We start from the raw sequence: 24,500 nt of genomic DNA, 5'->3' as shown, positions 1-24,500 counted from the left end.
GTGTGTGTGTGTGTGTTTGCCCTGAAATCTGCTTCCTTTTAGTGCAAAGCTGAGGGTGAATTTTGGTTGTGGCACCTCTGGCACTCCTTTCTTCTGCTGGAAAATCCCATGCAGTGTTTAAGCTCCCTAAGCACCCCATGGGGATATAATCAGGGAGAAAAGAGGCTTGGGCCAGGGCCAAGAGGGTTTGCCTGGCTCTGTGTCCCATCCCCACGCTCCATCCTCTGGGAATTCAGCTCCAGGGAAATCCTGCATCTTCCTCTCCTTTGTGGCTCTCCATCCAGGGTGATGCAGGAGACAAAATTGGAGAAAAAACCAATTTCTTCTTTAACTGAAGAAAAAACAATTTGCTCATCCTCTGGGAATTCAGCTCCAGGGGAATCCTGCATCCTCCTCTGCCTTTTGTGGGTCTCCATCCAGGGTGATGCAGGAGAAAAAATTGGAGGAAAAACAATTTGTTCTTTAAAATGGTGCGAGTTAGGGTAAAAAAAATAAAAAAAAAAAAAAAAAGAAGGCCTTTCTGGCAGAGCTGATACTTTTAATGAGGTTTACTGATAGTTTTATTCAAATGTGACCTTTGCAGGAATCAAAGTCTAGCAAAAAAAAAAAAAAAAGTCCTAAATGCCACTTTATTATAGTGACACACACACTGGTGTCGCTGTATTTTAGGGCCTGTCAGCATTTCCATTATAAACCTCCAGAATTTTTAGTTTAACTCTGCTATAAAATCTGGGTCTGAAGCACTCCCTGTGTTTAGGAGCAGGTTTTAGTTTAAAAAATAAATTTCTGTCTCTGTTCCTACCCGCCTTAAACATTTATTGAGAAAGGATTTTTGGTTGAGAAATTCTTGGCTAGGAGGAATTGCTGATTCTACCTGGACAGAAACTTTTGGGAAGAGTGCTGTGCCTTGAAAAACTCACTTAAAATGAGTTTGGAGTCAGTTTTCCTCTTTCTCATGAGAAATAAAAATGCTGTCATGCTTCTTCCCAGAATTCTTTGTCTCACTTTTGTTTGTGGCACCACGTGGAAGAAGGGGGAATTTTATAGGGTTTCATTATTGTCACAGAAGCCTTGGGTGTGGGGTTCAAAACAGGTGTGAAAATCTATTTATTGCAGCCCCTGACAGTCTCAGGGTGTCTCTGCATTTAGCACCTACATTTGGGGCCTTTTTGGGTTTTCTCTGTGAAGGTTGAGCAAGAAATTCCTTAAAATTCAGTGTTTGCCATCTTTAGCTTTCTGCTGCCCAGGAATTTCCCATCAATAGGTTGTAGTTGGAACTGATTTTTTCAATTTTTTTTTTTCATAGATTTCCTGTTCTTGTTTTATGGTTTGTAAAAAAATTTCTGTCCTCCATCTTCATCCTATCTTTATCCTATATATATGTGTATATCCTATATATATATATATATATATATACATACACACACATATAAATAGGATAAAGATTTGATAATAAAGATTGTATTTTATATATCCATACACACACACACACACATATATATATATATATATATGTATGGATATATAAAATACAATTACAATTAACTGATGTTATGTCCCACTCCCAGTTTCTGTTACTTCTTTTAAATTTTAACTTCACTTAAGGACTCTGGACTAATTTCTGAATCTCTTTTTTAAGAAAGGGCATCAAAGTAGGTATTTTAGTTGTTTTTTTTTTTTTTTCATATTCTTTTGTCCTCTCAGTGTTTAAAAATAAACATCCAATGTTTTGGATGCCTGGTTTACCTGCCCTATGAAGAGTTTTCTAACAATAATCAACTTAAAAAAAAATCCAAAATTAATATTTGTTCACCCCAGCCCCTGCCACAAAGCCCAGTTTCAAGCCATACTGGAAGGTTTTCCCACAAATCCTGATTTAAATCCTCCTGGAAATACAGGGAGACATCCCAGAGCCATTGTTACATCCTTCCCTTCGCATTTCCTAAAATAAACCAGACTCATTTTCTCTCCCTTTCTGTTTTTCATGAATAAAGTTTGGGAATTAGTGATTTATTAGCAAAAAGGGTCTGAAAGCCATGAAGAGATTCTTCTGTGTGGCTGTATCATTTACTTTGAAATGTTAAGTATATCTATATATAGTCAGCAGGTGGATTTTAATGTCTGTGGATATATATATGTATTTTCCCCCAAATTAGTTTTCCAGCAGCATGTGCTGATTAGAGAAATGACAAGAAAATCTGATGATGACTGAGGAAAGTTTTTCCGTAAAGAGATCGTTTCAAGGGCAAGAGCAACTTCTGATGGCTCTCATCCTGGAGCACAGGGAATTGAGCAGGGAACAATCTCAGCATGGAATTCTGCCTGGTGTTTATCACATTTTGGTGGTTGGGATGGGTAACTAATCCCACTCTGATCAGTCACTTCTTAGTGTTTCTCTTTCAAAACGTGGATGTGGCTCCAATTAATACTAATTGGATTTATGGAGGAAAATACCCCGCAGGACTTTCGGGCTAGGTTGGTGTGAGGGGCTGTGTCTGGTGGAATGTGATCACTGCAGAAGCATTGCCAAAAATATTCCCACCAAATCTACCCGGTTTTCCCCTTTTTTTTTTTCTCATTATTTGTAGCAAAAATTGCTGTTTGTGAGCCAAGCTTCTAATAAACAGAGCGTGGGGCCTGCTCTGTGGAACTGTGGGAGGAAATATATTGAAATATAAATATCAAAGGAGGGAATAAGGTTGTTAAGTGTGCAGTGGGGGTGAGTGGAGGTAAAAAAAGACATTAAGGGCCGGAGCAAAGAGAATTCCATGGGGAGCTGAACCTGTGAGTAGCTGCTCCTGTGTGCAGGGAGCTGTGAGTAGGAACTGCCACTTGCTTGGGATGGGGGCTGGAGCTGCAAGAGGAAAATTAAAGCCCCTTTATTTGTCTGGCTTGTAGTTGCTGACTGTTTATTGCCACCATTATTCTAATATTTCAATGTCCAGGGGAGAAATCTGTGTCTCCTGCTTCTCCCAGAGCACTGAGTTTGTTGGTCGCTGTCTTTATGGAAGAGTGGGGGGGACTTCACAGCAATTAAAAGCTGCTTGTGAGCAGCCTGGAGCTGGATTTTCAGCACAGTCAGCAAGAAAAAGCCTCCCAGTCTGGTTTGCAGCACTAAAATATAGATTATCCGAGCTGGGGTCAGGGGCAGCAGTGAGAAATCTGTGCAGGCTGTGTGAACAAATCTGCATAATTGTGCCTGGAAATCGCGGCGAGCAGCGACTTCCCCGCTGCAGCCACACTTGTTTGGGCTCTCCCACCTTCCAAATGACAAAAAAACCCAAATATGTGACAAACCCCGGGGTATTTATAGCTGCTATTGACTGTTGTTGTGGAGGATGGAGATGCAATCTCCTCTCCCAACAAGTTCCATATGCTGTATGGATCCGTAGGTGGTGTTCCCGTGCGTTCGGGGATCTGTCTATTAACTCATTGCAAATGATTTGCTTGTTCTGTTTATTTACCCAAAGCCAAGCTAAACTTGGCTAATGGTGTCATGGGCATTTAAAAATATCCCTCTGCCTCATTAGACAGCCAAGCTGGGGAAGAGTCCCTCAGAAGTGTTGGGGTGGTGCCTTGGAGGTTTTCAGGGTGTTGCTGGTTTTAACTCTGGGGCAGTTGGGGTGGATTTTGGGGAGGAAGGTTGGGCTGGAATTCTCCTCCCAGCCTGGGCTGTGCCCTGGTGCTGGTGCTGAGGAGATGCCAGGGCCTCCTGCGTGCTGTAGGTGCAATGTTGGGTGGTTTGTTAATCCCTGGTTCTGCTGTTCCTCCACTCCTTTCCTCATCTCCCATCCCCGTCTGCAGTGAAATTCTCAGCGAGATCAGACCTCACCTCCTGCCTCATCCCAGAATTAGCTCCAATTAGAGCTTATTCATTCCGTGTGGGAAATGGATTTGTAGAGAATTCTACAAATTCTACAAATTGTACTAATTCTACAAATTCCATAAATTCTACAAATTCTAAAAATTCTACAAATGTGAGTAAGGCTGGATACTTTGGAGGAACAGAATTATGAAAGATGTATTGTAGCAGGAGCCACGAGGGGTAATTTTAGATTATTGGTTTTAAGGCATTTACAGCATGGTGTGGCAAAAGCTGACAGGCCAAGAAGCACCTACAATGTATTGTAATTAGGAAATATTTGGCTCCTGATTGTGATGCTGTGAATTCCAGCATCTGTACTGTCTCACCCTTCTCATGAGACTGAAAATGGAATAAAAGTTTTTAAAACACCTCTCAGTTACCCCATCTCTAAGTCAGAAAAAATATCTAATCAACAATTCAGCATTAAGCAGGAGGTGAGTGAAAATCCCACAGATTTCCTCCTGGATGCGTAACAGGAATATCCAGCAGGCATCCCAAAGCCACATCCCATGTCAAGGCCAGGTTCTGCCCTTAGGACCATCCCAAACATCCTGGAATCCTCTCCCTCGGCCCAGCAAAGCTTTAATATTCCCATTATTTAACATTCCTTTTCTCTGTGTGCCTTTGCTGGGTGCTTCCAGGGCCTTGGTCGCTCACTGGAAATGCTCTTGTTCCACTCCTCTCCTAGGAACTTCCCCTCATTTTCACTTGGGAAGTTTCCCATTTCTCCTGCTTTCCTGGGCCAAGCACTGTGGTTGTCACCGCCATGGGAGCTGGGGATGGTCCTGGGTTTAAAATTATATTTCAACACTTGACTGGACAAATACTGGCATGAGAAAAATCCTTGGATGTGGAAATCACACATGATCTTGGGAAAAATTGTTTTTTATTTTGTCTATAATGGTCTTTTTTTTTGAAATATAATCGTGGCAAAAATGAATAAAACAGATTAAATTTTGCTGAAGTCAGCCTTAGAATCCAAACAGTAAAATCACCACAGATCGTTGTGGAATGTAGAAAAAATAAAAAATCCAATATTTGAATATTGGTTTGAAATAGATGAGGGTCCATCAAGGATACAAGAGATAAATGTTGAAATAAATCCCAAGTGGTGGCTGTAGAATTTGAGTTATTTTGTCTTTACCCTGAATTGGAGGGAAACCGAGTATCCAACAGGTAAAGATTTAAGCTGGAGTTTTATCTTTGAGATTAATTTTCCAAAATAATCCGAATTTAGAAAGGCACAGTGAGTGGATGTAAAAACTCTGGGGGATCCCTGGAGGTGTCCAAGGAATTCCTGGATGTGGCACTCGGTGCTCTGGGCTGGGGACAATGTGGGGACTGGGCACAGCTTGGGCAGGATGATCTTGGAGATCTTTTCCAACCTCAAGCATTCCATGATTCTCCAATATCTTTGTGTTTTGAAAAATCCTGCTGAAATATCAACAAGAAACAGGATGGGGGTTTAAAACCCTACTGCTTGTTATGAAATATGTCACTACTTTTTTTCTCTTTTTTGGGGGGGGTTGGTTATTTTCCTCACAATTATAGTGGGAGCAAAAATAGGCACATCCTTCAATAATTTGGAATCCATGGATGCTTTTGGTTCTGGTGTCGTGAATACAATATAAATGGAACTCGTTTTCTTTTTTTAGGGAGATACAGCTGCAGTTGCTTTTAGATATTCCAAGGCAGTAACCTCTGTAAATGACATTTAAGGAATACATCTAAAAATGCCTGCTGGAGCCTTGTAAACCAGGGACAAATTTCAGATGCCAGCTCAGGGAGGAAAATGCTGGATATGGAGCAACTGGGAAGCTTGCAATGAGAAACTGGGGTTTAAAGTTAAACAGCTGAGGGCAGCTGCTCTTGGGTTGCACCAGATACAGAGATTTAGCTGCTACCACAATGAAAAAGCCTGCATTAATTGTAGATTATGAAGGCTTTTTTACCCTACAGAATATGCTCCTTCTTTCTGAGGAACAACAATCCCAACCTGGAAATATTCTGATTTTTGTGAGGATTTTGGTGGCACCAACAGAGCTCAGGTTGGGTTTGTTCTGTTTATCCAGTGAGGAGAAGGCATCCAGTGATGCCTCCAGCCTGGAAATTGGAGCTGGACCTCTGAAGGTCCCTTCCAAGCCAAACCATTCCATGATTCTGTTGGATCTTGGATCTCTTTCAGGCAGAGGGTGCTGAGCTGTGGGAGCCAGAAGGGTTAAACAGCTGAGGGCAGCTGCTCTTGGGTTGCACCAGATACAGAGATTTATCTGCTACCACAATGAAAAAATCCTGTATTAATTGTAGCAGAACAGTAGGCTTTTTTACCCTACAAAATATGCTCCTTCTTTCTGAGGAACAACAATCCCAACTTGGAAATATTCTGATTTTTGCGAGGATTTTGGTGGCACCAACAGAGCCCAGACTGGGTTTGTGTTGCTTATCCAGTGAGGAGAAGAGATTCCTCCAGCCTGGAAATTGGAGCTGGAGGTCCCTTCCAAGCCAAACCATTCCATGATTCTGTTGGATCTTGGATCTCTTTCAGGCAGGGGGTGCTGAGCTGTGGGAGCCAGAAGGGTTAAACAGCTGAGGGCAGCTGCTCTTGGGTTGCACCAGATACAGAGATTTATCTGCTACCACAATGAAAAAATCCTGTATTAATTGTAATTAGGGATCAGCAAACACAGCAGAAAACAGGTTTTGTTGACAGAGAGAAGGGAAAGGAGAACAGAAGGCTTTTTTACCCTACAAAATATGCTCCTTCTTTCTGAGGAACAACAATCCCAACTTGGAAATATTCTGATTTTTGTGAGGATTTTGGTGGCACCAACAGAGCCTGGGCTGGGTTTGTGTTGCTTATCCAGTGAGGAGAAGAGATTCCTCCAACCTGGAAATTGGAGCTGCACCTCTGAAGGTCCTCTGAGGGTCCTTTCCAAGCCAAACCATTCCATGATTCTGTTGGATTCTGGGTCTCATTCAGGCAGAAGGTGCAGAGCTGTGGGCGCCAGAAGGGCTCATTCCTGCCTCTGCAAAGGGCAGGAATATCCTGGAGCTCCTCCTGCCCTGGCTCCAAGGGAGAAGCTTTGCAGAGCTGCTCCCTTGGCCCAGGGACAGCCCGGTGAGGGAACTCCCTCATCCTGAGGCTGCTCCTGGTGGATCCCGTCCTGCTGGTGCCTCCTCGTGTGGCTGTGACAGAGCTGGGCTTGGAGAACTGGCTCCACAATTTCCATCTCTTCGTTCCGCAAAGCAGGCGCGCAGGAACAGAGCGTGGGGCAGGTATGGAGACCTGCCCGCTGCAGCGGAGCAGGCAGCAAATGAATGGGAAAAACGAATTAGGAGTGGTTTTATTTGCATAATTCCCATTAAGAAAACATTCATTTATCCCAAGAAAATGGAGCCTGAGCTAGATTTTGAGTGGGGGATATTAAAAGAAGCCTGGGGGTTTTTTTTGTTTTTGTTTTTCTTTTTTTTTTGGTTCGCTTTTTTTGTTTGGTTTTTTTGTTGTTTGTTTGGTTTTTGTTTTGTGTTTGTTTTTTGTTTTGTGTTTGCTTTTTATTTTTTGGTTTTTTTTTGGTTTTTTTGTTTTCTTTTTTTTGGGTTTTTTGTTTTATTTTGTTTTTTGTTTTTTTGTTTGTTTGTTTTTTTTTGTTTTGTGTTTGTTTTTTTGGGGGTTTTTTTGGGTTATTTGGTGTTTTTTGGGGTTTTTTTGGGTTTTTTTTGGTTTTTTTTGTTTGGTTGGTTTTTTTTGTTTTTTTGCTTTTTTATTTTGTCTTTGGTTTTTTGTTTTTTGGGTTTTTTTTGTTTGTTTTGTTTTTTTTGTTTTTTTATTTTGTGTTTTTTTTTTTGTTTTTTTGGGGTTTTTTTGTTTTTTTTGTTTTTTTATTTTGTGTTTGTTTTTTTGGGTTTTTTTTGGTGTTTTTGTTTTTTTTTGTTTTTTTTTGTTTGGTTTGGGTTTTTTTTTGTTTGTTTTTGGTTTTTTGGTTTTTTGTTTGTTTTTGTTTTTGGGTTTTTTGTTTTTGTTTTGTTTTGTTTTGTTTTTCCTCTCAGGAAGCAGCAAGTGATTGCAGAGCAGGAAACTCTGCTCCACCAAAGACATTCCAGCCATTCCTTCCCCCACCATGCTCCTGCTGGCAGCTGAGGGGAGGCAGGGGAAGGGAGAGGGCCAGGGCAGCTGGCATCACTGCATGGAAGGGCACCCGGGGCACCACCACACCTGCCCTGCTGAGGTTCTGCAGAGCCTGGGATGTTTATCCCCAGATCCTAAGCGAGCCTCTGTGTGGGAAATGGATCTCTAGAGAATTCTTAGAGTTTGATAAAGGTTTACACAGCCAGCTTGAGATTGTGATGGTGTGAATTATAGCATCTCTATGGTGTCACCCTTCACCTGAGACTGAAAATGCAATCAAAGATTTTAATTTTCAGTTGCCCCATCTCTGGGTCAGGAAAAGGCTTAATCCAACCCCTCTGGAGCGGCCTCCAGGCCTCAGGAGGGCTGCAGAGGCTGGATCCAGGATGGGAGAAGCTCTGTATGCAAACCCTGCTCTGCCCTTGGGTGGGAGGTGTAAGCAGAGGGGCTGCAGGTGATGTGGAGTAAAACAACACATTTTCTGCTTGGATTGCTTCCATGGAGAGGGATGGGATCCTGCTGGAGGATTGCAGCTGCCCAGGAAATCCCAGAGCCAGGAGAGAGAGGAGGATTCTCCCCAGGTTGTGTGGCTTCAGTCCAGAATGTCTGAACTTCCATGACAGAGGACTCCTGTTCTCATGGATGGGGGCTTGGATTTCAGTGCTTCTATCTGGGAATCTCCAAAGACTCAGGGTTTGACAAGGAACTTTCTCCTGCACCAGGCCACAACTTCCTACCACACCTTTCTGCCTCTGTGCCTGGCTGAGACTCCAAGCACTTCCATCCAAATAAATGATACACAAACCAGGAATTCCAAACTGGGCTTTCTTCCCTTTCTGTCTCTGATCTTATTACAAACCAGCAATTTCCATATTGGATGCTGAGGACGAGTCCCAGGGGCTATCACAGGGCAGTATCTATAACATGATTTTAAGGAAATTAGTAAAAAGTTTATCACAGAATCCCAGAATGGTTTGGGGTGGAATTTGAAGCTTAAAGCCCATCCCATTCCACCCCTTCCCATGGGCACTGAACCAGGCTGCTCCAAACCCCATCCAGCCTGGCCTGGAACACTTCCAGGGAAGGGCACCAACAATTATGGATCCTAGATGCTAATTTTTATTTTTTTAGTTCCAGCACCATGACTCAGAGCAGATATTTGCCATTTATCAATGCTGGGGACAGGAGATGCCCAAAATACATTTATCCCCCTCCCCTTGATTTTTTCCTGATCATTCCAAGAGATCACCTTGAATCTCCCCGCTCTCCCTGGCGAGATACAAACCTGCTATGGATTCAGCAAATTACCTCGATGTAGAATTTGATAATTTCTCAGTTCAATCTGATTTTTGAGCACCCTTTCTCTGGCTTCTCTTTAACAACCTCGGCTTTGTTTTGCTTCCCAGCCCCAGCCTTGCCTGAGGTCCTGTACCTGAGCAGGGCGATGCTCTGGGGGGTGACTGCTCCTGTTGTCAGCTGTGAGGAAGGTTGGAACATTTTCCTCCGTGGCATCCTTCCCACAGCTGTCATTGCTGTCTGCAAGTTTATTCTCAGCACAGTGTGAAGCTCTCAGCCCTGCAGAAGGGCAACACTTCCCCTGAAATTGCGAAGACACCAGTTTTATATTCAGTTTGCTCTTGAGCAAGGATGGAACTCGTTACCAGGTCCTCTTCCCTCCTTAAATTCGAGATTGGTGCTCATTGTTCAGGGAGTTTTGGGCCAATTTGCTCCGAGTGCTGCATAAATGTGTTTTATTATGACTCAGAAGAGATTTTCTGGTTAGAAAATCGTTGCAATGGAGATAATGCACTATTGAAGGCCAGTCTTCTAAAAATATAGAAATGGCTTTTCTTAACACAAAGAGCTTGTGTTGCCACACAGACTCATTGAATTCTGAAGGGTAGGGAAGTAAATTTCATTATCCCTGAAAAACAGAGCACTTTCTTCTGTATATCCCTGTACTCCAGTCCCTGGAATCTGGCTGCACTCACAGGACACAGCTCCAGGATTTATTTGGGATAGATGTGCACATGCACCCCTGTGCTTGCACATGGATATAAACACCGCATCAGTAGGAACAATCTCCCAGAGCTAACCTGATGCACACTGAGCACATTTGGGAGTGGGGAATGCTACTGGAAACCTGGAATTATCTGAAAGGTTCATCTGGGATGGCAAAACCTTGTGGCTCCACAGACATCAAGATATCCGGGGGAGAAGTAACCCACAGAAGGAAAGTATGGAAATAATTGGCAGCAGAACAAACAGCAAAGCAAGGAATAAAGGAGAGGGAAGAGGAAGTGACTAGCAGGGAATAGCAGGTGAGAATGTTGTAGGGAAAGTTCGTGGCATCCTGTGAGCTCCCAGGTTTTTCTGGCTGTGGGGGAGCAGCAGCAGCTCTGGACTTCCCAGACCAGTGTGGTTCCTTCCTGTTCTGATTTTCAGCTCTGTAAATCAGGGCTCAAATCTCTATTCTCCATCTGAATTCTATTGCATAGGAGGACATTTCTTAGGGAAAAATTCTTGGCTGTGCAAGTGGGCAGGCCCTGGCACAGGTGCCCAGAGCAGCTGTGGCTGCCCCTGCATCCCTGGAATGCCCAAGGCCAGGTTGGACGGGGCTTGGAGCACCCTGGGATAGTGGAAAGTGTCCCTGCCAATGGAACTGGATGGGCTTTAAGGTCCCTTCCAACCCAGTCCCTCCTGTGATTCCATGATTGTGTGATTTACTTAAGCTCATTCTCTCCAAACCACCTGGGATGGCTCCTGCACCTCGGGCCAGCCATGGACAAGTGCTTGCTAAAATGTCAGATTTTTTTCACTTTGAACTGCAGGGAAGGAAGAAATATTTCATAAATATCTGGATAGTTCGAGCAAAACAGGGATTTATAGTTGTTGATGCAGAAATTCCAGAAAAGAACAATTGCTAAGGCTGCTGTGAAATTACTGCACAGGAGAGAAATGAGGATGAGGGAGCTGGAATTTTCATTGTGTGAAGGGAGCTGGAGCTGTGGTTTCATGAACTGAGGATCAGATGTTCCCTGCTCACAGGAGAGCCCTTCAGCCCTGCTCTTGTGGGCATTAAAAATTCCAAAAGCAGGAGGTGGAAATTAGTGGACTCCCAAAACCGGTTCTTCCAGCCTGGCCCTGGTGCAACGGGAGCATCAGACCATGGCAGGCTGAGAACCAGGTGAGTTCTGTGTTCCAGGGAGCAGGAATTCCATGGAAGGGAGCAGGAATTCCATGGAAGGGAGCAGGAATTCCATGGAAGTCACTGTTTCCCCACCACTTCTCTGTGCTCCAGGCGTCTCAGCCACTGGGCAAGGGAGTGTGGATGCCTCCAGCCTCCAAAAGGTGATGCAAAATCTGGATTTCTGATGGCTGCAAATTGCTCTGGGCTGGGTGGGGCAGCAGGAGGAACGAGCAGGGCAGGATCTGCTCCCTGAGTTCCTGCTGCCATCCCTGCTTTGGCCCTGCACAGAGCTGCCCTGCCTGCCCCATGCTGCTCTCCCTGCCCGTGCCCAAGTGAAATGTTTGCTCCTGGATCCTTTCCACCCCGTGTTTGGGGCTGACATCACTGTTCCTGGAGGGAATTCCTGCTCCTCCTTGGGGCTGACCTCTGACTCCACACTGAGAGCCATGTCCTGGAGCTTGGGAATGCTCCTGGGAGGAGCCGCGCTGCCAGAAACTTCCTGGATTTCAGGAGTTCCTTTCTCTCTTTGCCATTTGTTGTCCTGTAGGATTTTAAAATTAAGGAGTAGGATTTTAAAGGAGCTGGATACCCTTTATTGGGATATTGGTTCTCACTTCTCTCTCTGGAGTCTTTTCCTGTCACTGAGATTTGAGATCTCCTCGGCTCTGGGGGTTTTTATTTTCCCTCTTTTCAATGAATCTGCTAAAGGATGCATCCCTTTCATTCCACAGATATGGAATAAGGAACTGATTTGTCCTAATGATTTGCTCTTATAGTTACTCCTGTCTCCTACTAAAACCAAACAAACATTTTCTTTTCACTGCTTAGAATTGCACAATTGATATTTATTGCTCAGTTCCTCAGGGAGGATAAGTAACCAGTTCCTAAAAGGACAGAAAAGATGGATGCTTCCGCAGGATTAACTCTAAAGCAGAAATATTTATTTTTTTAAATTACTAAATCCTGCTGTCCTTCAAGTTCAGGGATAGTTAAGGTCAGACAGGAGGCACAGATTCCATGGAGAAGTTGGCCAAGTTTATTACAGAACTTGTAATTTCTTCTTTTGTTCCCCACTGGCATTTGAGGAGCAGGGCAGAGTTTATTAATCAATAGCAGTGAGAGAATTTTCCTGGAGAAACATTTGGAGGACAGGACATTGTAGTGGTTGGAATCTGGGCTGGGAATCTAATTTGATGAATTTATCCAGGCAAGCTATTCAACTTTGGAGTGACTCAGCTTCCCTATTTTGAAGCAGACTTACCAGTAAGACATTAAATCTAGATGTTATTAATGGGAAATCAAGTTACATTGCTGAAGGTATAAAAGAAATGCTTCATATCCTGCTTTAAATATAACGATTTTCTCACTTCCAGTAACTTGTGACGCCATAAAAATGGCCTAGATTACAACCAAAATCAAATTGATAAAGGACAAAGTGCTGCTTATAGAAAATAAGAATGATTGGAATGTGCTGATCCAAGGGAAAATGGAAAAATGGTGCATCCAGGATCCCTCAGGAGCACAGGATCCTCAGAGATCACCGCGGGCAGCTGGAGCTCTGACCCTCTGCCGTGCCAGTGCCTGCAGGGAGAGGGAAGGGAACGAGGTTTTCCTGCAGCACATTCCATGTGTTGAAGCATCAGCTGGAGCTGAGAGCCCAGGAGTTCATTTTAACTGGGAGAAACTCTTTGGGAGTGTGAAATGAATCAAGGAATGGAATCGGTGCAGCCACGTGAATGAAAGTGTTTTGTCCCACGAGGATTGCTGAGGTTGATCAGAGGTGCTCAAAGCACCCAGTCGTTGTAGTAACTCTTGTTTTGCTGTCAGTACAAGGAGTCTGCTCTTTGGGCTTTGAAATATTTACAAATACATGACCAGGATCAGCACTCTGTTGAAAGAGTGTGTTTTGGGGCCTGAAAGAGGTTGTATGTGGGTATTTATGCTGGAAATGTGTGGGAAAAGAAATCCATATGCTAGAGATGCTGGGCAGTCTGGAATACAGAGGAAACTGGGGATGAAACCCTGGGTTCCACTCCAGACTTGGTTGTGAGGCTCATCCTGAAGCACTAACCGAGTGCTGAGGGCTGTACGAACTCAATAATTACTTAAAGTCATTTAACACAGCAAAATATTTTCTGCAATAAGTCAAAACTCCCCAATGTCTTCGTTAGTGGTGAGGAGATCCGACCAGGGACGGATTTCTGCCCGCCAGACAAAGACTTGACAGCATTTGTGGTGAAATAAGCTGCTCTGTTTGCAGACTGGAGCAGAAATCCTTTCTGTACAGCTGGTGAGTTTTTGTTTTTGCAGTCCAAACAGATGCACTGGCTGGGGCAGCCTTTGGGAATGGCTGGCTTTAGCCCGTGCTGGAGTCATTAGTGGGAAATTCTGTTAATAGTAAACTGCTTGCTATTTAAAGAGCCTGATTCCAGGCCAGCTTTCCAAGGAAAAAGTTACCTGCTGTTATGGCTTTGATGAAGTGAAAGCTCAACCCAAAACAATAATAAAAAAATCCCAACACCCCCCCCCCCCAGCTCCTTCTACTCTGGGGCTATTAAAACCTGGAGAAAATGTAAAAAGAGCACGTGCGCACTTCTTTACAGTTCTGAGGGAGCCCTAAATTTGTGCTCAGAGAATGTGGGTCTTTGTGGCTGTTAGGCACATTCATTCTTCTGCAAGCACTGGCTGTAAATCCACTTTTATAGATTAAAGACTTGTAGCATAATGTAGGCACCTGTCGGTTTATGGCAGCCTAAAAATATCTGCCTGCCCATAACGTGTTTTTCAGCAACTTAGAGCATATGTATGTTTTTTGATACCTTTTAGCTATTTTTTCCCAGTCCTTGTCTGTCACCTCAGCTTGTTGTGCTGGCTCTAATAGGAATAATAAAGGGTTTGCAGTGTGGGCTGGCCATTAGCAGTTAATGATAAAATCAGATCTCTCCGCAGGCTTTGGGAAGGAGTCAGAAAGCAGAGTTATCCCAGCTCTGGGCTGCCAGGGTGGGCTCTGCCCCTGCTAAGGGTGTGATCACAGAGGTGCTTGTGGATGGGAAACACTCAAGGATTCTGTTTTGTCCTGGATTAAATCAGGAGGAGGCTTTGGGGTGAAGGAGCTCTCTAAGTGTGAGGATTTGGGGTCTTGATTTGCGAGCTCAGGCTTGGTCAGGAAGCTCAGTGTGGGTTTCCAGGTGAAGCCCTTCCTCCAGGACATGGCACAGCAGGGTCACCCTGCAGTCTTTGCTCGAGGATTGGAGTCCTATTAATGCTCTGTACGAGGAGCTGTGGAACTTGAGTCAACCCCAGAATCATGGAATCACAGAATCCTGGAATGGTTTGGGCTGGAAGGGACCTCAAAGCTCATCCAGTGCCACCCCTGCCATGCCCAGGGACACCTTCCACTGTCCCAGGCTGCTCCAAGCCCCGTCCAACCCGGCCTTGGACACTTCCAGGGGTGCAGGGCCAGCCACAGCTGCTCTGGGGCTCCCCACCCTCCCAGCCAAAAATTCCTTCCCAAAATCCAACCAGAAATATCCAATATCCTAATATATCCAATCCAGAAATTCCTTCCCAACATCCAACCAGAAATACTCAATATCCTAATATATCCAATCCAGAAATTCCTTCCCAACATCCAACCTAAATCCACTCCATTTCAGAGAGAAACCCAACAAGCACCTCTTGAATCATTTTGGTCCTTTCCAGGATAAGGTCAAAGTCGTGACTTGCTCTGAAACAAATGAAGTCAAAAACTATTCCAGATGAGATTTAAGAACCTCAGCACCCCAAACCTGAATCTGATGCCCAGAGCTGGAGCTCTGCTTTGGGAATCTCTGCTTTCCCTTCCACCCTCCCTAAGGACACGGAGATTTCTGTCCTTTCCTTAAATGTGGTTGAAACTGGCCAAGGGTTCAAACACATCCTTGGTGGAGAGGGAGAGCAGAGGCACAGCCTGGGAACTGCTGTGTTTCCTTAGGAGAGCTGGCAGAAATTCCAGAGCTGTGCTGATGGAACCTCTGCTGGTGCTGGGAAGGGGCTGGCTCAGACTGGAAGTGCTGAAATTACCAGAATTCACCCCAGAATGTTCAGCTTCATTGTAGGGAGCTCCAGCAGGGTTTACAGATAACACATCCAGGAGTCTGAAACTTGGGCATGGGAGGGAAGAAACAGGAAGGAAATCTGAGCTGTTGTAGGTCAATCTTCTGGTTACATTGGCTTCAAGTCAAGAACAGGAGGAGAACAATTTTGCAACAAGAATCTTGAGTGTTTTTTTTTTTTTTTTTTCTTCCCTGGCTTGCCACTTTCTATTTATGGGAACCCAAAATGACCTGGCTTCCTGGACTGGAAACAGTAGCAGCATGTCCTTGATGTCAGCCTGACTGGTACATTTCAAGCCAGTCCCTGCTACATATTTAGGACATTTTCTAATAGGTGCTGTAGTCTGAGTGGTGGTGGGGCCTGGGACTGTGTCCTGTGACATGTGAAGCAGCAGGAGGTGCTAATAAAATAGAATTTCAGAATGGTTTGGGTTAAAAGGGACCTTAAAGCTCATTTTGTCCCAAGCCTGACATGGGCAGGGACAGCTCCCACTGTCCCAGGCTGCTCCAAACCCCATCCAGCCTGGCCTTGGACATTCCAGGGATCCAGGGGCAGCCACAGCTGCTCTGGGCACCCTGTGCCAGGGCCTGGCCACCCTCACAAGGAGGAATTTCTTCCCAATATCCCATCTAAAACAACTCTCTCTCAATCTGAAATCAGTTCTGATGTGAGGACTGCCTCTCCCACCCCCAGTAAATCAACATTTGGTGCTTCCCTCATCCTCCCCCTCAGCCTTTTATAAATATTGTCACTCGTTCTTTGCCCAACAATGCCTGCAGGAAGAATAAGGCAGAAATGGCCAGCATGAGAGAGATTGAGCAGAGACATCAGCAATCCAACTGGTACAGTTTTTCTCCTTGCTTGGCTCTTGTACTAAATTTAATCTGTCCCCCAGACAGCTCTGAATCTATTTTCCCCCCCCTGCTCTGTTTTAATGCTCTCTGGTTCTTACCTGTGCTGGGCTGGCATGAGGCAGGACCACAGTGATGGGGCAGGAGGTGACACTTGGCACCCATTAAATCTGGGAGAAAGGATCCCCAGTGACTGCAGCAGAGCCTCAGCGCTGGGAATTGCCCAATCTCTTCATTTCTGGGGAGAGCAGCAGTTTCAGGATGTGTTAACAAAGCTGGGTGGTTAAATGTTTGCTCTATTTCTGAAATCTGGCATTTAGGAGAAATCACAGAATCGTGGAATCGGAGAATCCCAGGCTGGTTTGGGCTGGGAGGGACTAAAGCTCAGCTCATCCCACCCTGCCATGGGCAGGGACACTTCCCCTGGCCAGCTTGCCCAGAATGGAACTTGGAATTTTATTTTGTCTACCAATTTCCTCCTCAGTCTTTTCTCCTTCAAGGCCTGGAAGACTGGACTTTAATTTTCAGTGTTTGGCTTTGGGCAAAAGGAGCACCATTGCAGAGAGCACTCAATGGATCTTAAATAGCTCCTAGTCCTCTTTGATCACCACAGCCAGTAGGAAAAGTGCTCCCTGCTCCTTTTCCTCATTTTTATATAATATTGAGACCCCAGGGTTCCTATTTTTCTTCTTTTACCAGGTTCACTTTGCTTGCCTTGAGAAGCTTTTTGCTTCTTCTTCTTTTGAATGTCTCTGAAAGGAAAATTTCAGTAACTTTCTTACAAGTTTAATCAACTCCCCCCTTGGAGCAGCCTCTAAAAATGGTGTCCTCCGTGATCTCTCAGCTGAATTTTCCCAAAATCTTCTTTCTCAGAAGTAAACTTTATTCCACCCCACATTTTTTGCCCTGTCTGCTGGGTGTTTGCAGCCTGCTGGATGGTGAAGGGAAGAATTAGGATTCATTGCTGTGTTTTTTCCTGTGCACACAAATAAAATATGCCCAGGCATGGGATTATTTATTCATAGGTGTGGGGAGATGGTATAAAGACTTCAAACAAAAATTAGCGTTTAAAAAATGCATGAAAAGTGATTGCAATATTTAGTCCTGCTTTAGACATGGAGCTTTAGTTTTTCCTCCTCTGAACTTTCTGAAAGAATTGTGTTTCTAAAACCAAGCACCTATAGATGTCAGACGATAATTGGGTATTAAACTGAAATAATTTCTGTGAAGTCCCCACCAGGGGGGTTGAATATTTGACACCTTTGTGAGCATTCAAAAAATCTGGAATAACTGAGGAAGTTTATAAATTCTTTGTGATATTTTTGGTTACCCAAGAGAGCTTTACAGGCAGAGAATTTACTCTGAATTTTGATCTCTCTGTGCCACATCAGAGCTCCTGGGTCACAATTGCACCTGGCGGGGTCAAACACAACTTCAAACTCAGAAGATTTTGGAGTCTTCTGCCTTTTACTGATTTTGGAGTCTCTTGGAGCCTTTTACTTCTGCATGGAGCAGCAGAAGAAATGAATGTGGAGAAGGGATTGGAGCAGAGCTGGGCTCTGAGGTTGGTGCTGCTCAGTTCTCTGCTGCAAGCCAGACCTGAGAGCACTTCTTTGCTTCTCTCCATTTTGCAGTTCAGAGACGAAGCCATTTGAAGGGAGAAGGACTCAAACCCTTTCCCAGACACTCTTTTTCACATCACATCCATCCAGCTGGAGGATCTGCTCAGAAAGTGGAACTCAGGCTCAAATCCCTGTTTTAGTTCCAGGCCTGTCTGGGTCAAAGAGGGGATGGAAGAGTTTTCCTTCTGCTGCTGGAAATACTGTATTGCAGTGTTTTCATTAATTTAAATAGACAGACTAATTTCTGTTACCTGAGACTTGTATGGATGCTTGTGGTGAAGGTTACAGGTTTTTTTTTTAGAACAGGAGATTCCAAAGATCTCCAGAAAAAAGCACTGGTGCTTCCAACTTTTGTCTGCCACAGGAAATAAAAGCTGGATGAGAGGTTCCAGGGGGTGTACAGGTGATTTCTGTGATAGAAAATATCACAGAAATCCCTGATTTCAGATTAGGGATTCTGCAGAAGTAATAGCAAAGGGGGTGGATGGAAACAAAGGAAATTGGAATAAGGGTTTAAAACAAACACAAGTCAAGGGGCTCTTGCATTTGACCTTCTCTGAATATTTATTATTTCTGAGTTCTTATCTTCTGTGTGCCTGTGTAAAGGTGGGAAAGGGGAAGATGAGGGATAAGAATGCCTGGTTTTCCTCCTGGCCAGGGGAAAGGTTGGCCCCAGAAGAGAGGCAGGGCAGTGGGGTGGTGGGTGTGTCACAGACACATTTTATGAAAAATCCTTTCCTTGGGATTTTTCCTCCTGAGAAGCTGAGAGGCCTCAGGTACAAAATGTACCCAATGGTTATCTGCTGCTGTGGAATGCAACAGGTGCGTCTGGGATTGGGCTCATGTGGTTGTTTCTAATTAATGGCCAATCACAGCCCAGCTGGCTTGGACTCTCTGTCCTAGACAGAAGCTTTGTTATCATTCTTTGCTGTTCCTATTCTTAGCCAGCCTTCTGGTGAAACCTTTTCTTCTATTCTTTTAGTATAGTTTTAATATAATATATATAATACAATAATAAATTTTATTATTTTATAATAATATTTCAAACTTCTGAAACATGGAGTCAGCTCCTGATCTCTTCCCCCATCCAAGCACCCCTGTGGGCACCATCACATGGGTGCTGATGGGTGGCAGCACCAGCAGGAGCTCCTGGCTGGCTGGGGGCAGGGAGCTCCTCACCCACCCTGCTGGGGGCTGCTCCTTTGTTCCCAGCTGAGGAATTTGCTGTCTGGGGTGAAATGTGGGGGGAGAAGAATGTTCCCCAGGCCTGAGCTGAGCCTTCTTCAGGCTGGGGAGGGAGGAGGCTGTGCCAGGCTGTGCCGGGCTCTGCTGCCTTGGGAGGACCTTGGTGGGGCTGGTGGACATTCCTGGCCCAGATGTGCTTGAGATCATGTTCATGTAAAGCCTCTGGTGTTTAATGATCTCATGTTTTTCGCATCATGGATCGTGTTTGTTGGAGGGTTGGTTCAGCATAAGCAACATAAACGTTATTTTAGGAGAAGAGGAGGCTCTGGGAAGGGCTCATTGAAGCCTCTCAGCTCTTCAAGGGGGCCTGCAAGGAAGAGGCCATCGCCTTGTGTCTCATCAAGCTCATTCACATTTGGCTCAGAAAATCCCAACCAGAGCATTTCATGCCCAGCCACAGAGCCCTGATGAGAGCAGCTCTCTGCTCCTGCCTTCTGCAATGACACAGGATGGGTACCCCATTATCTGGGGGGGAAATCAAACAGAATCTTATTTAAAAATGAGGGAACTGCCCTTTGGAAGACTTAAAAAAATATACTAAAGTAGGGAAAAGATTTAAACTGCATTAGAAAGCATACCAAAAGTGAAAATTTGCATTTATTCAGTGAGTTGGAGATCTCTGTGAAGCTGCCAAAGCCCACCAGGAAGGATTATCTCCTCAGGAAGATTTTGCCAAGGAGTGGCAGCCACTTGGTGCCATCAGCCTTCCCCAGGTGCCACCATCCCATTGGGAGCAGCAGGAATTCTGGCTCAGCACCATGTGCTGAAATGCCATTCAGCAGCCCTGAAGAATCCCTCCAGAAGTGCCCAGTGAAGCTGCTCAGGTGGCAGGAATTTTATCAGGACCTGTTAAAGGCCACAGGACAGGAGTTATAATGGCTTTAAATGGAAGGATTTAAGCTGGTATCTAATTTAGATTAGCTATCAGGAAGGAGTTTTTTACCATGAGGGCAGTGAGGCCTTGGCACAGGTGCCCAGAGCAGCTGTGGCTGCCCCTGGATCCCTGCAAGTGTCCCAGGCCAGGCTGGATGGGGCTTGGAAGTGTCCCTGCCATGGCAGAGGAGTTTCTCTAGATGACTTTTAATCGTCCTTTCCCATCCAATCTGTGATTCTGTGAATCATTCCTTGATTTTATTCTGCCCCAGGAGCTGGATCAGCATCAACACTGCTGGATTAGGGACAGTCCCAAGGCCTTGGAGCCCATCCTCACCCCACCCTGTCAGAGGGGAGAGCCCTCCCTGGTGCCTTGGTGACCCTGGCGTGGCTGGCACTGTGACAATGCCCTGCCCCAGCTCAGAGTGACACTGCTGGCAGGTGAAATCAGAGCCTGCTCAGTGCTGTCAGCTGGAGACACCCAGAGCTGCCCATTCCATGCCACGTTTTGAAAGCTCAAGGTCTCCAAGTCCTTGAGCTGTTGGCTGGAAACTCCCACAGAAGCTTCCAGGAGCCTGCTTCTCCCATCTGCTCCTGTGAAGGTAAATGTGACAATTCACTCTGGGGACAGCCCTGACTTCCTTCATTAGCTCCACATTGGTCTGATGCTGCTCATTTTTCCTGGAGCCTCGTGTGGGAGCTGCTGGAATAAAGCTGGGATACGCAGTTCAGGGCATGGAAGCTGCTCCTTGGGATGATCATCCTGCACCTGTGCCCTGCAGCTTGTTCCTCCTGTTGGTTTGGTACCCCAAGATCCCATTTGTCCAGGTGAAATCCTCAGGGCTGGGCTCCTGAGAGCTCCCTTCCTTCCTGGTTTGTGATTTTTTTGTGTTTATCCCGTGGTGCCACAGGAATGATCAACAGGAGCCTTGAGCTGGAGCCAGCAGGACTAGTGGGAGCCAGTCTGGAATGGCTTCCCACTGCTGCTCCTGGCATTCCTGCCACCTGAGCAGCTTCACTGGGCATTCTTCAGGGCTGCTGAATGGCATTGCAGCACGAGGTGCTGAGCCAGAATTCCCGCTCTTCCCAATGGGATGGCGGCACCTTGGGAAGGCTGATGGCACCAAGTGGCTTGGTAAAATCTTCCTGAGGGGATAAAATCCTTGGTAAAACCTTCTTGAGGAGATAATCCTTCCTGGTGGGCTTTGGCAGCTTCACAGAGATCTCCAACCCACTGAATAAATGCAAATTTTCACTTTTGGTATGCATTCTAATGCCATTTAAATCTTTTCCCTACTTCAGAAAACCACTAATATATTTTTTTAAGTCTTCCAAAGGGCAGTTCCCTTATTTTTAAATAAGATTCTGTTTGATTCCCCCCCAGATAATGGGGTACCCATCCTGTGTCATTGCAGAAGGCAGGAGCAGAGAGCTGCTCTCATCAGGGCTCTGTGGCTGGGCATGAAATGCTCTGGTTGGGATTTTCTGAGCCAAATGTGAATGAGCTTGATGAGACACAAGGGGACGGGGCTGGGGAGAAATGGCTTTTAGCAGCAGAAGCAGACAAAAGGATTGGATTTCAGTCCACCAAAAAGTCAAAGACATAAAGAAATTGAGGCTGGAGTCCCAGCTGGAGGGAAGGAGGTGTCAGAATTTGGAAGGCTGAGAAGCTGTAGCCTGTTTCTGTATTTTAATCCATTGTTAGAGAGCTGGAAACCACACAAAAAGCTAAGGGCATTTGAATTCTGTTTTCTTAGAAAAGGTCTGCAGTTGACCAAGACAGGCTACAAAAAGAAATGCAAAATTTATCAGGGGATTTCAGCTTATATGGAATGAACCTAAAATACATTGAAAGATTCTTCTGAGTGGGTGTTGTGGGGAAAGCACTCGAAATCACAGAAAGAAAATGAAATGATTGGGATATCTCCTGGTATCAGAAATCTGATGAGTGTCTGGAACATGCTCCTCCAAAGCTCATAGCCTACAGCTGAGGATATTCCTGCTATGAAAACCCTTTCCTGGCTACCTAGAGAAGCATTTTTCCTCCAAGTGTTGAAAAGTGGAATGTTTCTGACCTTTAGCAATGATGATATTTGATTCTGGTGAAAAAAGGAAGCAAGAAGTAATTATGAAATATTTTTATTGGCTCCAGCAGCAGCTCTGCAGTGCAGATGGTTTAAATTACCTACCTCGAGGTTGGAGTGTAAGGCTCAGATCCATCTCCACAGTTTTAATATTTAAAGCACAGTACTAACTTGCTGGCCTAGATCTTGAAAGCAGCTTAATTGAGCCTTTAAAAGCTGATAGTTCTCTCTTGTTGTACACGAGTCAACAAACACTCTTCCCTCTCCTGTTCCCTGGCAGTGCTTTACTCACACTCAGGCTCTGACAGGCTGCAGGGAGGGAGTTTTGTTCCCCACCTTTCAGCAGAACATCAATCCTGATGGAAGCACTTGGACTCCACTGCCTTGTTTGCTCGGTGGCTGAAGCCAGAGGGGGGATCCCAGCCTGGTTTGGGATGGAAGGGAACTTAAAGCCCATCCAGTGTCACTCCTGCCATGGGCAGGGACACCTCCCACTGTTCCAGGTGCTCCAAGCCCTGTCCAGCCTGGCCTTGGACATTGCCAGGGATCCAGGGGCAGCCCCAGCATCTCTGGGATCCTGGGCCAGTGTTTTGCCACTCTCACTGTGGAAAGCTTCTTCCTTAAATCCCACCCTTTCCTCTTCATCTCATCACAAAACCATCCCACCTTCACTTACTGGTAACCAGCTGCTACTTCCAATAGCTCTGCTGTTTGCCCCTTTTTGTCCCTTTTTATTTTTCTTCTCATTCTCCTCATTCTCCTTGTTCTCCTTGTTCTCATTCTTGTTCTCCTCCTTCTCCTTTTTCTTCTCCTTCTTCCTCTTCTTCCCCTCTTTCCTCTTCTTCCTTTTCTTTTTCTTTTCTTTTTCTTTTCTTTTTCTTTTCTCTTCTCTTCTCTTCTCTTCTCTTCTCTTCTCTTCTCTTCTCTTCTCTTCTCTTCTCTTCTCTTCTCTTCTCTTCTCTTCTCTTCTCTTCTCTTCTCTTCTCTTCTCTTCTCTTCTCTTCTCTTCTCTTCTCTTCTCTTCTCTTCTCTTCTCTTCTCTTCTCTTCTCTTCTCTTCTCTTCTCTTCTCTTCTCTTCTCTTCTCTTCTCTTCTCTTCTCTTCTCTTCCCTTCCCTTCCCTTCCCTTCCCTTCCCTTCCCTTCCCTTCCCTTCCCTTCCCTTCCCTTCCCTTCCCTTCCCTTCCCTTCCCTTCCCTTCCCTTCCCTTCCCTTCCCTTCCCTTCCCTTCCCTTCCCTTCCCTTCCCTTCCCTTCCCTTCCCTTCCCTTCCCTTCCCTTCCCTTCCCTTCCCTTCCCTTCCCTTCCCTTCCCTTCCCTTCCCTTCCCTTCCCTTCCCTTCCCTTCCCTTCCCTTCCCTTCCCTTCCCTTCCCTTCCCTTCCCTTCCCTTCCCTTCCCTTCCCTTCCCTTCCCTTCCCTTCCCTCCCCTCCCCTCCCCTCCCCTCCCCTCCCCTCCCCTCCCCTCCCCTCCCCTCCCCTCCCCTCCCCTCCCCTCCCCTCATTACACCAACACCTTCATTTTTCTGTGAAGAACTGCAGATTAAAACCATTTTTCATGCCCCAGCTGAGTCTCCATCCAGAGCCAGCAGGAGAACAAGGAAGGAGCCGAGTTCATGGAAAGCTCCCTGTTGGTGGGTGAGGTTTTCCCTAAAAGTCTCAGCCATGTGTCAAACAAGGAGAAGCAGGGAGGAGTGGGATGGCTCCAGCCAGGCTCCCAGATGTGGTGGGTCCCCTCCAGACAATCCCTGCAAACTGCCCACAGCTCTGCCAGGACCTGGAGTGAGAGCTGGGAATTCAAGCTGGAGCCACACTCCATCCAAACCCACACAGAGCACTCGGAGCGAAACAAAACTCCAGTTCCCAATTTGGGTTTATACAGAAAAACTACAATTCTCAAAAGCCTCTGACTGTTGTTTTTCTAACAAGTTAAACAGATGGATTGGAAATAGTATTTACTGTTTATTTCCTCAACATATCAATATGTGAGGAGCCAGTATAAATTACGGTTTGACTGCAAACAAACCAACCCACGCCAAAGCAATAGAGTAAACACTGGTGTATTTTGTTTCAAGTCAATATTATGGGAATTTAGATGGCTGATGTTTCTGTTTTTACTGGCTATCTCTGACTGGCTGAATTTTCAGCCCTGCAATAGGAAAAAAGAACGATGGGTTAAGATTTTTTTAGGGGAAGTTGCCGTGGTGGTTGCTCCACAGAACATCAGAAGGTTGTCACTTCAGAAGTCGCAGGCTTTAGCAATACAAACAAGATCCTACCTATTTCAGAACTGTTACTTTTTTTTTTTTTTTTCCATGAGAAGAACAAGTGTGAAGCCGTTGCCAGGTACTTTGATGGTGGGGTTGATGGTACAGCAATCTGTTCCTTCCTCTTTTCCTAGTTTGGGCTTTATTTTCTGTGCTGACTTCTTGACCTTTCCAGGAGCCAGTTAAGAGCCCTAAACCAGCAGAAAATCCACACTGCCAAAAGAAAGGAAAAAAAAAAAAAAGGTTTTTTGTGCCATTTTAGTCCCCCCAACTGGCTCATCTTGAAG

This window comes from Molothrus aeneus, chromosome 7 (genome assembly GCF_037042795.1).
Source record: "Molothrus aeneus isolate 106 chromosome 7, BPBGC_Maene_1.0, whole genome shotgun sequence".
Classification (NCBI taxonomy): Eukaryota; Metazoa; Chordata; class Aves; order Passeriformes; family Icteridae; genus Molothrus; species Molothrus aeneus.
This window is presented reverse-complemented; position numbering follows the sequence as displayed.